This window comes from Callithrix jacchus, chromosome 12 (genome assembly GCF_049354715.1).
Source record: "Callithrix jacchus isolate 240 chromosome 12, calJac240_pri, whole genome shotgun sequence".
In the NCBI taxonomy this organism is placed as follows: Eukaryota; Metazoa; Chordata; class Mammalia; order Primates; family Cebidae; genus Callithrix; species Callithrix jacchus.
The window spans coordinates 116692215-116706924 of NC_133513.1; positions in this window are offsets into that span (position 1 = coordinate 116692215).

Below are 14710 nucleotides of genomic sequence, written 5' to 3' on the forward strand. Positions count from 1 at the left end.
TTCCTTCCTTCTTCTCATTGCCAAGGGGAGCTGACCTGGGTGATCAGGAGGGCAATACTCATTGACCTTTAAAGCTGCAGGGAGCCAGAAGCCAGAGGATTGATGGTGAAGGAGGCAAGTCTTGGTCAGAACAAGCTCTCAGCCAAGAGGAGGAGGTACAGGAACGCTGCTAGGGGAGGGGATATGACAGGGGTGCTTGGAAGCGTGGCAAGAGGATGCTAAGGTTGCAAATTTTACCTAGGACATTTTTGTCTATGTAATGGTGAGAGTGTAACTCCTTGGTCTGAAATATAAATATTAGTTTGGATTCCTCTATCAGGTGATTTAAACACCTCTTTTAGATGACCCAATTGCCATGTGATCTGAAAACCCAAGAGGTAAAATTTGATTTAACAAAAATAATCAAATTGATTCCAAAGTAATCATGCCTGATACTGTGGGCCCGGCCTGTTTATGCTTCACAAGAAGCATCTCATTTACTTCTCCCTATGTCTCTGTGAGGCCCTGCTACACCCATTTTACAGGTGACAGAATTAAGGCTCAGAGGCTCGAATAACTTGCCTGGGATCACACAGCCAAGCAAGTAGTAAGGCCAGGTTTCACAGTCAGGTCTGTTTTGTTTGAAACCCAGACTCTTTATACTGTAATAAGCCCCTTTAAAAAGTTGAGCCCAAAGGAGCTTGCTTTGAAAAAATGTGCAGAGCTCTGCCTGGGGGAGACTCTGTAAGAATCACCATTATAGAATGCTAGAAGGCTTGTAAGAGTTAAGGTTTTGCATTTGACTTTTAAATTTTAAATTTTCATTAAAAAAATTAAATTATCATGCCAGAGGTGGGAAGGTTTCATCCATGATGATGGATTCTCCACATTCTCATCTAAAGGCCAGGTAGACTTGGAGAAATTATCTCATCCCATCAGGAATCCCCTTTCCCTGGGGCATTTAAGCTGCAAGGGACCTCAGGCCCCTAGAGTCATCTCGTCCTGGGGTGGGGGGGTCCCAACTTCTAGCCCAAGGACACCTTTGAACATCAGTTCTTCCTGGGATGATAGCTTCAGTTGAGTCTCCAGACTCTATGCGTGTAAGGGTTCTTGAGCCTTGCCGGCCAGAACTCTGTGGTTGTCCCTTTTCCACTGGGAATCAGGAGTCCAGCCTCTTTAAGAGCCTGGAGGTAGGACTGGTTCAAGAGCCTAGGATGCCATCCCAGAATTCACTAGGGGAAGAGTGAGCAGGGCTACTAGGGTCTAGACCCCCAGGCTTGTAGGCAGTTTGTGATACCTTACAGATAGGAGCACATGAGACAACTAGGAAGGAGCTTCCACTGTTGAGTACTGTAGACTTGGGAGCTCGTCCTAAGACAAGCAGGGCTTTTGTTTGCTGCATTGTCTTGTTGACTCTTCCTTGCTACATGGAGGAGTCCAGAGAATCCTCCTATTGTTGACTCTTGAGGTCCTGGACAGGGGCTAATTAGAGGCATCTAAGATTTCTTTTCCCACAGTTAAGCCCCGCATCCATATTTTAGGTGGGATGATGAGGGATAGGCAAGCCCAGGAGGAAATAAAGGGGAGGTAAAGAGTCTGAGTGCCTAGAAACACTAAGGGTGTTAAGTTTGGAGAAGATTTGGGGGAAGTTAAGCACAATGATTTGCTTCAAGCACATGAAGGAATGCTCTTGGAAGGGGGTGGGGGTTAATTTGCTTCTTGATGAGTATAGAAAGTTTGCGACCTACTGGTAGACCAGATGAGCCTTGAGCTACCTCCCAAGATAGAGATTCTATGACTTTCTATGCACAATTCTCCCTTCTTACCCTTTAATTACTCTGATCTCCTTCTTCTGACTCTCCTGTCCCATAGGGACAAAAATGGATTCTCATACTCTAATGTCTGTATTAAAAATAAAATTACCAGAGATACTATTATAACTGGCACAGTAGCTACGAGACAGCACAATTCAGCTGCTTCATTTTCCTAATAATGAATAAAATCACACCAGCAATTTCCCTTTGAATACATTTGTCAATCAAAGACCCAACACTTAGAGAGATCCCCCATAGTGTCCTCCAGGTACTATCTGTAAGTGCGAGAAAGCACACTTCTCAGCATTGTTATAACTAGAGCAAATAGGCTGAGAGCTTGTTTAATTTTTTGAAAGAGGGTTCTCCAGCTTTTGGCTGGTCTAATGAAAACTGGCCTGTGTCCACTTTGGCGGAATCCTTTGCACAATGACACTGCCCCCAGTTCTATAATTTCTGCTAATTGCCACTTGAACAAAAGCCACATTGTATAGCTTCTTGGCTGCTCTATAGTCTCAGAGTGGAACTGGCCAGAATGTCGAAAGCATTCTCATCGTGAAAACTTCTTCCCCAGCACTGGCTATATCTATATTGGAGAGGCTGAAATCATATTTTCAAACTGGGTCTGAGCGTGTTCCATAGAAGAAGAATTTAAGCAGAAGCCATGAGTCAGCAATTCAAGTGTTTACATGCTGACGGCATCACCTTTTAATAGTTTTGCAGAGTAAGAATAATAGTGACTTAATAAGTGAAACCTTCAGGAATTTCTACTTCCTCCAGTTACCTGGATGTTTTGAAATGTCCTCATTTACTTTAGAAACTCAAGAGATTATGCTGGAGTTGGAAACGCTTCAAGGTGGTCTCGGGTGAAACGATGAAGTTAAAAGGACCTGGCCTGAATTTCCAGAACACCCTTGACTTGATAGTGTCTTCAGAAATGTTCCTGTCTTTCTAGGATCCCCTTATGTGGATTCAGACAATGATGCATACTGGGAGAACCTTCCAGCTTGAGGTCTCACAAAGACAGAAACATGGACTTATAAGGTTGGGAAGAGATCTTAAGGTCGTTTAAGTCCAATCTCTCAAAGATGCATTTTGAAAATTGAATTTTAACATCCTCAGACTGAATCAGAAGTTGGTCACCTTTGAGGATCTGATAAGAACTATGAAAACTATTCCCAGTAAGCAGTGGGGTAAGAATAGTCTTTTCAACAAATGGTATTGGAACAACTTGATACGTATGTAGAAAAAATGAACTATGACTCTGACTTCAATACAGATATTAACTCAAAATGGATCATATGCCTAAAAGTACAAGTTAAACCAATAAAAATGCTAGCTAAATTAGGGAAAAAAAACTTTGTAATTTGAGAGTAGACAACATTTCTTAGGACACACACACACACACACACACACACACACACACACTGAACCCATAAATATATAATTTCATGTCATTATATGTTTTTATATACATAAAATAATCTTAGACAAATGTTTTCATAGGCAAAGTTTTCATTTAGAATTACAAAGTTATCTTAGAACTCGATAATGAAACAACTTAATTTTTTTAATATTTGAAAAGATATTTGACAAAAGAAGATACATGAAGGACCAGTAAGTGTATGAGCAGATGCTCAACATCAGCATTCACCATGGAAATGCAGATTAAAATCACAGTGAAGTGCTCATGCACTAGAGTGGCTAAAATTAAAAAGACTGGGGCTGGGTGCGGTGGCTCACGCCTATAATCCCAGCACTTTGGGAGGCCGAGGCGGGTGGATCACAAGGTCAAGAGATCGAGACCATCCTGGTCAACACGGTGAAACCCCGTCTCTAGTAAAAATATAAAAAATTAGCTGGGCATGGTGGTGCGTGCCTGTAATCCCAGCTACTCAGGAGGCTGAGGCAGGAGAATTGCCTGAACCCAGGAGGCGGAGGTTGCGGTGAGCCGAGATTGCACCATTGCACTCCAGCCTGGGTAACAAGAGCAAAACTCCGTCTCAAAAAAAAAAAAAAAAAAATCAAAAAGACTGATGATATGAAGTATTGGTGAGAATGTGGAAGCAACTGGAACTCTCACATATCGCTGGTGGGAGTGAAAAATTGTACAGCCCCTTTGTACAACTTGGCAGTTTCTTCTAAAGTTAAACAGATTTGCTATATGAACCCAAATTCCGCTCCTAGGTATTTATGCAAAGGACATGAAAACATATGCCCACAGGAAGTCTTGTACAAGAATATTTATAAAAACTTTATTGGTAATAGCCTAAAATAGCCATTGAAGGTGAATGGATAAACGAATTGTGCTGTAGCCACGCACAGGAATACTTTCAGAAACAAAAAGGCCTGAGCTGCTGATACATGCACCACCGATGATGCTGAACAAAAGAAGCCAGACACAGAACAGTGTGATTCCAGTAACAGGAAATCCCAGGAGAGGCAAAACTAATTGATAGTGACAGAGAGATGGGGCTTGGGGTTGCTGTGGGGGCTAACTGCAAAGTGACATGAGCAAACTTTCTGAGGTGATGAAAATTTTCCATATTTTGAGTTTGATGGTGGTTAGATGACTGTGTAATTTATTGAGATTTCTTCAATGGTACTCTTACTAGGGCTGTATTTTATTATATGTAAATTATCCTTGATAACGATGCAAAAAACCCTTATATCTCCCATATCTCATTCCATCCAGGCTCTTGTGCTAGGAGAGAGTGTAGAATGGTTAATTTAACTCAGTCAGTGAATCCTTTTACATGAGACTTTTAAAGACCACAATGTGCAGAGTTTCAGGAGCATTCTTTGGCTAAGCAGGAGCTGTTCTTAGAGTGAACATAGTCTTGGTTTGCCCTCCCATTTTGCACCAGGTCCTCCGGGTATGATAATGAGCTTGTGGGCTGCTACAAACTTCTGGACACCCTCATTCGGGTATCCAGAACTGCTCTTCCTCCCTGACAGCAAAATGGCCTGAGTGCTGATCACATTCTAGGTATGCATGCGCTAAGGCCTTACATAGGTTCAATTAGTCCTCAATTCAGTCCTCTGAGATAATATGGTACACCCTCTTTATAGATAAAAAATTGTGAAGTTTAGAGAGGCTAAAGTTGCATGTGCAAGTACACTTCCTGCCACTCAGGATAGAACCACTCTGCCTTTATGTAGACAGAAATGCACTTCGATTTGCTACAATCACAAGAAGGTTTTTTTTTTCTTTCTTAATGATCTGGTCCAAGATAGCAATAATGATCAAGTCATGATGACCTCTGGGTATAACTCCTCAGTGTAGACCCTGATCCACAAGGCTCCCTTGGAGTCAAAAGTTCAGTGATGCCGTGTGCTGGGCTGTAGGGGCCGAAGGGGGGAGGATGAATTTGGGGCCATGAAAGGCACAGGATTAAAGACTTGAGGCATGATAGATAAAGCAAGGATTTGAAGGTCGTCTGGCAGTCTGCTGCTGAAATTAGAAACAGGGAATTTTGGCTAGGTGCGGTGGCTCACGCCTGTAATCCCAGCACTTTGGGAGGCTGAGGTGGGTGGATCACTTGAAGTCAAGAGTTTGAGACCAGGCTAGCCAACATAACAAAACGCTGTTCCTACTAAAAATACAAAAAAAAAAAAAATTAGCTGGGCATGGTGGTGGGTGCCTGGAATCCCAGCTACTTGGGAGGCTGGGGCAGCAGAATTGGTTGCACCTGGGAGGCGGAGGTTGCAGTGAGCTGAGATCGTGTTACTGTACTCCAGCCTGAATGACGGAGTGAGACTGTCTCAAAACAAACAAACAAACAAAAAAAAACAGAGGAATCTCAGGGTGTGTTTTTTTTTTTCCTTTTGTAAAGTTTTTGCCTGATTTTGCACATTTATTTGTTTTCCAGTATGCTTGTTTGCCTTTTCATAGTTGGGCTCTCACCTTTTATTCCCTGTCCTGCCTGTGAATCTCCATCCAAAACAATCTGAACCATCTACTGAAATACCTGCAGTACCCATGTAGGAGACCTGGGTCTTGCTGACAGTTTCTTTCTTTTTTTAAAATTAAGTAATTAGTAAATTAATTTAAAAATTTTATTTTAGGGTCGGAGTGCATGTGCAGGTTTGTTATACAGGTCAACTGTGTGTCACGGGGGTTTGCTGTACAGATTGTCTCACCACCCAGGTAATAAGCAGAGTATTTGCTAGGTTGGTTTTGTATCCTCACTCTCCTCCCACCCTGCACCCTCAAGTAGGCCCTGGTGTCAGTTGCTCCCTCCTCAGCGGGAGCTCAACGTTGAGTTCTTATGGACACAATGTTTCTGTGTTAGTCCCCTTAAAATAATGGCCTCTAGTTCCTTTCATGTTGCTGCTGAGGACATGATTTCATTCTTGTTTATGGCCGTGTAGTATTCCGTGGTGTATATGTACCTCATTTTCTTTATCCAGTCTATCATTAATGGGCATTTAGGTTGATTCCATGTCTTTGCTATTGTGAATAGTGTGACATACATGTTCATGGGTCTTTATTGTAGAACAATTTATATTCCTTTGGGTCTATAACAAGTAATGAAGTCTGGGTCAAATGGCACTTCTTCTCTGAGTGCTCTGAGACATCTTTAAACTGCTTTACACAGTGGTTGAGCTAATTTACATTCCCACCAGTGGTGCAGAAGCATAATTTTTTCTCCACAACCTTGCCAGCATCTGTTATTTTTTGACTTTTTAATCATAGCCATTCTAACTGGTGTGAGGTGGTATTTAATTGTGGTTTTGATATGCATTTATCTAATGATTAATGATGTTAAGCATTTTTTTAATATACTTGCTGGACACATGTATGTCTTCTTATAAGAAGTGTTTGTTCATGTCCTTTGCCCATTTTTTTGATGGGGTTGTTTGTTTTTTGCTTGTAAATTTGTTTAAGTTCCTTATAGATTCTGGATAGTAGACCTTTGTTGGTTGCATAATTCGCAAATATTTTCTCCTGTTCTGTAGGGTGTCTGTTTTCTCTGTTGTTAGTTTCTTTTGCTGTGCAGAAGCTCTTTAGTTTAATTAGGTCCTGTTTGTCAATTTTTGATTTTGTTGCAATTGCTTTTGGAGTCTTCATCATGAAATCTTTGCCAGGACCTATGTATAGAATAGTATTTTCTAGGTTATCTTCCAGGGTTTTTATAGTTTTAGGTTTTACATTTAAGTCTTTAATCCGTCTTGAGTTGATATTTCATATGGTAGAAGAAAGGGGTCCAGTTCCATGACTCTTCTGCATATTGCTAGCCAGTAATACAAGCACCATTTATTGAATGCAGAGTTATTTTCCCATTGCTTGTTTTTGTTGACTTTGTTGTAGATAAGATGGCTGCAGATGTGCAGCATCATTTCTGGGTTCTCTATTCTGTTCCATTCGTCTATGTCTGTTTTTGTACTAGTACCATGCTGTTTTGTTTACTGCAGCCTCGTAGTATAGTTTGAAGTTGGATAATATGATGCTTCCATCTTTGTTCTTTTTGCTTAGGATTGCTCTGGCTATTCAGGCTCTCTTTTGGTTCCATATAAATTTTTAAAACTTTTTTTGTAATTCTATGAGGAATGTCATTGGTGGCTTTATAGGAATAGGATTGAATCTATAAATTGCTTTGGGTAGTATGGACATTTTAACAATATTAATTCTTCCTACCCATGTGCCTGAGATTTTTTTCCAATTGTTTGTATCATCTCTAATTACTTTGAGCAGTATTTTGTAATTCTCATAAAGATTAAGAATGGTCAGATGCTGGCAAGGTTGCAGAGAAAAAGGAATGCTTATGCACTATTGGCGGGAGTGTAAATTAGTTCAACCATGGTGGAAGAGAGTGTGATGATTCCACAAAGACCTGAAAACAAAAATACCATTTGACCCAGAAATCCTATTACTTACTGTATATCCAAAGGAATACAAATCATTCCGTTTTAAAGGTACATGCACATGTATGTTCATTGCAGCACTATTCACAATAGCAGAGGGAATCAACCTAAATGCCCACCAGTGATAGATTGGGCAAAGAAAATGTGGTACATATACACCATGGACTACTATATAGCCATAAAAGAATGAGATTATGTCCTTTGCTTAAACATGGATGAAGCTGGAGGCCATTATCATTAGCATTGGTCAAGAACAGAAAACCAAATATTGCATGTTCTCACTTATAATTGGGAGCTCAATGATGAGAACATACGGGCATATAGAGGGGAACAACACACACTGGGGCCTATTGGAGAATGAAGGGTGGAAGGAGGGAGGGGAGAGGATCAGAAAAAATAACTAATGGGTACTAGGCTTAATACCTGGATGATGAAATAATCTGTACAACAAACCCCCATAATACAGGTTTACCTGTGTAACACACCTGCACATGTACCCCTGAACTTAAAAGTTAAAAAAAGATTAAGAATGGTTGGCTGGTTAGCTGTATTCCTAGATGCTTTATTATTTTTTGGCTATTGTGAGTAGGATTGCATTCTTGATTTGGCTCTCAGTCTGGATTTTGTTGGTGTATAGGAATGCTACTGATTTTTGTACATTGATTTTGTATCCTGAGATTTTGCTAAAGTTATTTATCAGATCAAGGAGGTTTTGGGCAGAGACTATGGGGTTTTGTAAGTATAGAATCATATTATCTGCAAACAGGGCTAGTTGGCTTTTTTTTTGTTTGTTTGAGATGGAGTCTTACTCTATCACCCAGCCTGGAGTGCAGTGGCATAATCTCAGCTCACTGCAACCTCCACCTCCCGAGTTCAAGTGATGCTTCTGCCTAAGCCTGCTGGTACCCACCATCATGCCTTGCTAATTTTTGTATTTTTAGTAGAGAAGGGATTTCACCATGTTGGCCAGGCTAGTCTAGAACTCCTGACCTCAAGTGAGGTCCCCAAAGTTTTGGGATTACAGGTGTGAGCCACTGCACCTGGCCATGACTTTTTTCTTCCTATTTGGATGCTTTTATTTCTTTTTCTTGCCTGATTGCTTTGGCTTGGAGTTCCAGTACTGTGTTGAATAAGAGTGGTGAGAGAGGGCACCCTTGTCTTGTATTGGATTTCAAGGAAAATTCTTCCAAATTTTGCTCATTCAATATGAAATTGGCCATGAGTTTTTTATAGATGGCTCTTATTATTTGGAATTCTGTTCCTTCAATGCCTAGTTGAAGGTCTTTAACAAGAAAGGACATTGAATTTTGTCGAAAGCCTTTTCTGTGTCTATTTGATAATCATGTGGTTTTGGGTTTGGATTCTGTTTATGTGGTGATCAAATTGATTGATTTATGTTTGTGGAAGCAACCATGCATCCCAGGAATAAAGCTTACCTGGTTATGCTGGTTGTGGTGGGTTAGCTTTTTGCTATGCTGTTAGATTTGGTTTGCTAGTATTTTGTTGAGGTTTTTATATCTATGTTCATCAAATATATTTTTCATCTGCACATGGCACATGCTCTAAAATCAACCATATAATTGGACATTAAACAATCCTCAGCAAATTCAAAAAATCTGAAGTCATACCAAGTACACTCTTGGATTACGGTGCAATAAAAGTAGAAATTGATACGAAAAAACTCACTCAAAACCATGTAACTACATGGAAATTAAACACCTGCTCCTGAATGACTTTTAGGTAAATCACGAAATTAAGGCAGAAATCAAGAAATTCTTTGAAACTAATAAAGACAGAGATGCCACATACCAGAATCTCTGGGACACAGCTAAGGTAGTGTTAGTGGGGATGTTTATAACGCTAAACTCCCACATCAAAAAGAAAGATCTCAAATTAATATCACAACTAAAAACACTGGAGAAACAAGAGTAAACCAATCCCAAAGCTGGCAGAAGAAAAAAATTCAAGCTGAGATTTGGGTGGAAACACAGCCAAACCATATCATAGAACAATAATGAGTTCTGACATGGAATCAATAATTAAAAAGCCTACCAACCAGAAAAGGCCCAGGACCCGACAGATTCACAGTTGAAGTCTACCCGATATATAAAGAAGAGAGCTGTTACCACTCCTACTGAAACTATTCAAAAAATTTAGGAGGAGGGACGCCTCCCTAACTCATCCGACAAGCCAAGCATCATCTTACTACCAAAACCTGACCGAGACACAACCAAAAAAGAAAACTTGCTGACAGTTTCACTGCCTTCCACAGCATTGCGTTTCCCTCCTTGTGGGAGAACAGTTTCCCCTTTGGGATGGGAATTCTGCATTGTGATGGAAGAGAGAAAAGGCAACCTGTTTGCTCAGCTCTGGTGAGAACACTCAGTTTCAGATGCCCGGGCTTGCTGGACAGATGCACACATACTGCAAATGGCCCCCAGCCTAATGACCCTACCAGCGTCTCTTAGAGAGTGGGAATGAGAATTGATTTTAGAGGTTCCTGGACACAGGCGCACATGGTAAGGAAGATACTCTCTTTTCACCCTTGTCTCGAATTTTCTAATCAAGTTGAGGAAAAAGGCTCAGTTTGTGCTAACATGTCTTCAACACCTTTCTAACATTTCTTGACATCATTTTGTTTGTGTTTTTCAACACAGGGAGCAGGCCTCAGGTCAGAGTGTTCCTCCGTAGTCTAACAAGCTAGCCCTTTTCGTTTTATTTGTACAGCTCTCTTATGGTTAGTAAAGCCACTTTGCAAAATTATACAGTTTTTAAAGAAATCACTAAAATAGTGTCATTGTATTAGAAAAGTGCAAACAATAGAGGCCGAGGCAGGAGAATCGCTTGAACCCGGGAGGCAGAGATTACAGTGAGCAGAGATTGCACCTCTGCACCACAGCCTGGGCCACAGAGTGAGACCCTGTCTTAAAAAAAGGAAAGAAAGAAAAAAGAAAAGTAGAAAAAAAATAGTTACACATTTTACCATAAAATTTTGATGGCTTTTTTAAGTACAAAAATGGAAATCACATTCCTAGTATCCTTCTGTTTTTCCCCACTAATGTAATAGCATACCTATTTACATGTTATCATAGTGCTCTATAAACATAGCATTAATGGCTTAGTTCTTTTTTGATTAAAATTAAAATGTAGAGAGGTCAAATAAGAACATAAGAATATAAGAAGTAAGAATAATACAATTACTTAATGTCACTGTAAGGATTTTAATGCATTTCTTTTCCTTTTTATTCTTTTTCCTTATGTGTGTTTATAATACGTACCTTTAATTTAAAAAATTGAATCACACAATTTAACGATGACAGTTTTCGTGTGCTTTGTATTTTATTCTATTATTTTTTTTTAATGTGTATGTGCCAGGAATTACTTAACAATTTCTCTGTGTCTGTGGCTTTGGGTTTTCATGTTTTGTGTATGTCTGTTGCTATAAACATTATTTCTCTAGATAACTTTGTAAACAAAGTATTTTTGAAATTTTGGATTATTTCGTTTGGTTAGAGCCCCCAAAAGAATTGTCAGTCCAAAAGGTGAGTGTTTTTAAGGCTCCTGTATATATGACTAAATTATTTCCTAAAAAAAAGTATGCCGATTTATTTTCCCACAAGCAAAATATGAAAGTTTATTCTACCCTCTTCAGCATTTGCTGCTATTGCTTATAAGATTTTTACTAATTTTATAGGTAAAATGTTTTATTTTTAGTTTTTCAATTAGGTTTCTTTCTTTTTTTTTTTTTGTTTTGAGACAAAGTTTTAGTCTTGTTGCCCAGGCTGGAGTGCTATGGCGCGATCTCAGCTCACTACAACCTCTGCCTCCTGCGTTCAAGAGGTTCTCCTGCCTCAGGCTCCTGAGTAGGTGGGATTAAAGGGATGTGCCACCACACCTGACTAATCTTTTGAATTTTAGGTAGAGACAGGGTTTCTCTGTGTTGGTCAGGCTGGTCTCAAACTTCTGACCTCAGGTGATCTGCCCATCTCAGCCTCCCAAAGTGCTGGGATTACAGGTGTGAGCCACCATGCCTGGCCTTCAGGTAGCATTTTTTAATAACTACTGTGGCTGGCCCTTTTCCTTGTCTGTCTCGTTTCTCTTTTCTGACTTATGCAACTACTAGGGTTTCCTGGTGGGCTTTTCATGTTAGGAGCGTGGGGTTTGTCTCAGTGGTTATTGTTAGAAGGTGAGTTCTTGGAAGACACCATGAATGCAGGGAGCTGTCTTTGGCCTCATCATATTTCATGTCACCAGCAGGCAGCCATGACCTGAGCAATGACCTATTCACCTAGAGTCTCAAGTGCCGGGAAGTTCAAATCACAATTCTTTGATACCCTAAGAAAGACAAAGAGTAGAAGTGAGAACAAGAGGTAAGTGAGCAAAAGAGACAGTTCCACAGGCTAATACAGGTTTATCAAAACACAGAAATCCCCACAACAGAAAAACATCAGTGTTCTAGGGTATGTCAGAAATGGAACAGGTTCACCCCCAAACCCAGCATATTCTAAAGAGCCAAAGTGAAACTGGATGGTGTGTAGACAGATCTGGATTAGAACCCTGACAAGCTGAATCTGAAACCATCAAGGTGTGAAAACCTGGGTAGGTCTTTCCACTTGAACCCAGTCTCTGCATCTGTGAAATAGGCAAATGTGCCTTTCCTTTCAGAGCTTCAGATGATTAAGTCAAACAATGTTCATTAAATAAATAAAACCAAGGCTGGCACATACAGGCATTCAGTAAACAAGAGCTTAAAAAATGTCGACATCCAGGATTTTGTGGTATTAATGATAAGGATGGTGAATGGGAGGGATGATGCATTTTGAAGTGTGTCGAAATCTGGAAAAAAAAGCAAGTCAATCATCTTTCACCAAAGGTACAACTTTCAGTATAAATATCTTCATTGTATTTCAATACTTGAACAAATTAGTGAAACACTGATATTAGAATTTTTATACTCTCAGGAGCATTCAATTTCCCCATCACTGATGAAAGCAGGCATTTCAGTATTTACTACAAATTGGCTAGAATTTTCAGGAGTTGGTTTATCACTAAGTGAAAACAATAGCACTTAGTTTTCTTGAAACCCAAGAAAAAAATCATTTTTCTAAAATCTTGTCTTTTTAATAGTTCAACAGTTGTGCCGTGAAGTTGCTTTTATTAGTGGTTGGGTTTTGTTACGGGGAAGGATGGTTTCTTTCTAATGGCAGTATCCTCCCGCCCTCCACACACATACACTTAGTTCCTGGAGAGTCCCCAAAGTCAGGACAACACAAGGACACTGGGTAATGCCACTCGAGGCAGTGTGAGAGACATCACAGAGTACAAGGAATGTGCTAAGGGAGGCCACGCTGGCAGTGCTGAAATTCTGCTGCCTGGCAGACACGCCAACTGTAGTGTCCAAAGAGCCCACTCTTCGGCCCTTCAGTCACCCTTCTTCCCATCCAGAATGAAAAAGCATGGACGTGCCTGAGGCCTGACACCATATGTATGGGAAGCTGGAAAGAAGGAGGTGGGAGGAGTCGGGTGGGATGAGTGGAGGAGGAGGTTTAGTTTCTAGTGACTATTTTCGTTATGTATGTCAATGGTTGGGTGCCAGTTGGTCGTGGTGAGACAGAATATGTTTCCCGAAGGGTTGGGCCTTGAGTAGAAGACAACAGATGGGCCTGGCTCAACTCCCCACCTGCCTGGGGTACTGTGTTGGTGGAAGGTCTGGCTGGAGTTCAAAGGCAAAGACAGCTCTGGTCACCCCTGTGGACTCCTCTCGGTGTGTGCTTAGTCTGCCATGGGTTGGGTATTAACAGGGCTGGGGTTTGGCAGACTCAGTGGAGTCACTCAGCTGATGCCATCTGGGGACCTGCTGTGTGCCAAGCCCTGTGCCACAGGCTGGGGGCACAGGAGTTCGGACCTGGTGTGGGTACAAACAGAGACACACAATGAAACACGCTGAGATGGGGCACCCCACAGAGTGCACGCCGAAAACAACGGTGCCCACAGGTGGGATGATCACAGGGAGTCAGCATGGGCTGCATGGAAGGCAGGGTGGAGTCAGTGAGTCTCTAAACGGGAACTGGCGTTTCCCAAGAAGTTGGGAGGGGCTGACATCCCCGCCTCTATGCACTGTGAGGACTTGGGTTTTGCATGGCGTCATGGGTGGGAGATCTAGCACTGGAAATAGACAGAGCTGGGTTAGGATTTTGGAGGTTCTGTCACTTATTGTGTGACCCTGAGCTAATGACTTAACCCCTTCAAGCCTCAGTTTTCTTACCTGTAAAACGGGAGAATAATACTCTTACCTTGTAGGGTTATTTTAAAAGTTCTATATGGAAGTTGAAGTGTAATGGATAGCACACTTTAATAATTATATTGGCATTTATATAGTATAATACATATAGCATATTATATGACCAATGAAACAGTTGTGACTCTGGTTCTGTCACAAACCAGGCAAGCTACTTCACTTCTTTGGGTCTGAGTCCTCATTTCTAAAATGGGTACATTGGACTAAATTACCTCCAAGCTTCCTTTCGGCTTGAACATCTTTTTTTGTTTGTTTGTTTTGTTTTGAGACAAAGTTTCGCTCTTGTTACCCAGGCTGGAGTGCAATGGCGCGATCTTGGCTCACCGCAACCTCCGCTTGTTGGGTTCAGGCAATTCTCCTGCCTCAGCCTCCTGAGTAGCTGGGATTACAGGCACGAGCCACCATGCCCAGCTAATTTTTTTGTATTTTTAGTAGAGACGGGGTGTCACCATGTTGACCAGGATGGTCTCGATCTCTTGACCTCGTGATCCGCCCGCCTCGGCCTCCCAAAGTGCTGGGATTACAGGCTTGAGCCACCGCGCCCGGCCTCGGCTTGAACATCTTAAGACATGTTGCTTTGTAGTATTGACCGTCTTCCTATGTAGACTTTTTCCCTGATAGATGCTCTTTGAACCTTTGCAGTGCCTAGAACACTGCATTGCTCATAGTTGCAGCTCAATAAATGTGACTTGAGTGATCATCATGAACTTGCTGTTTGCTTAAATACCATATGATCATACATATGGCAATTGTT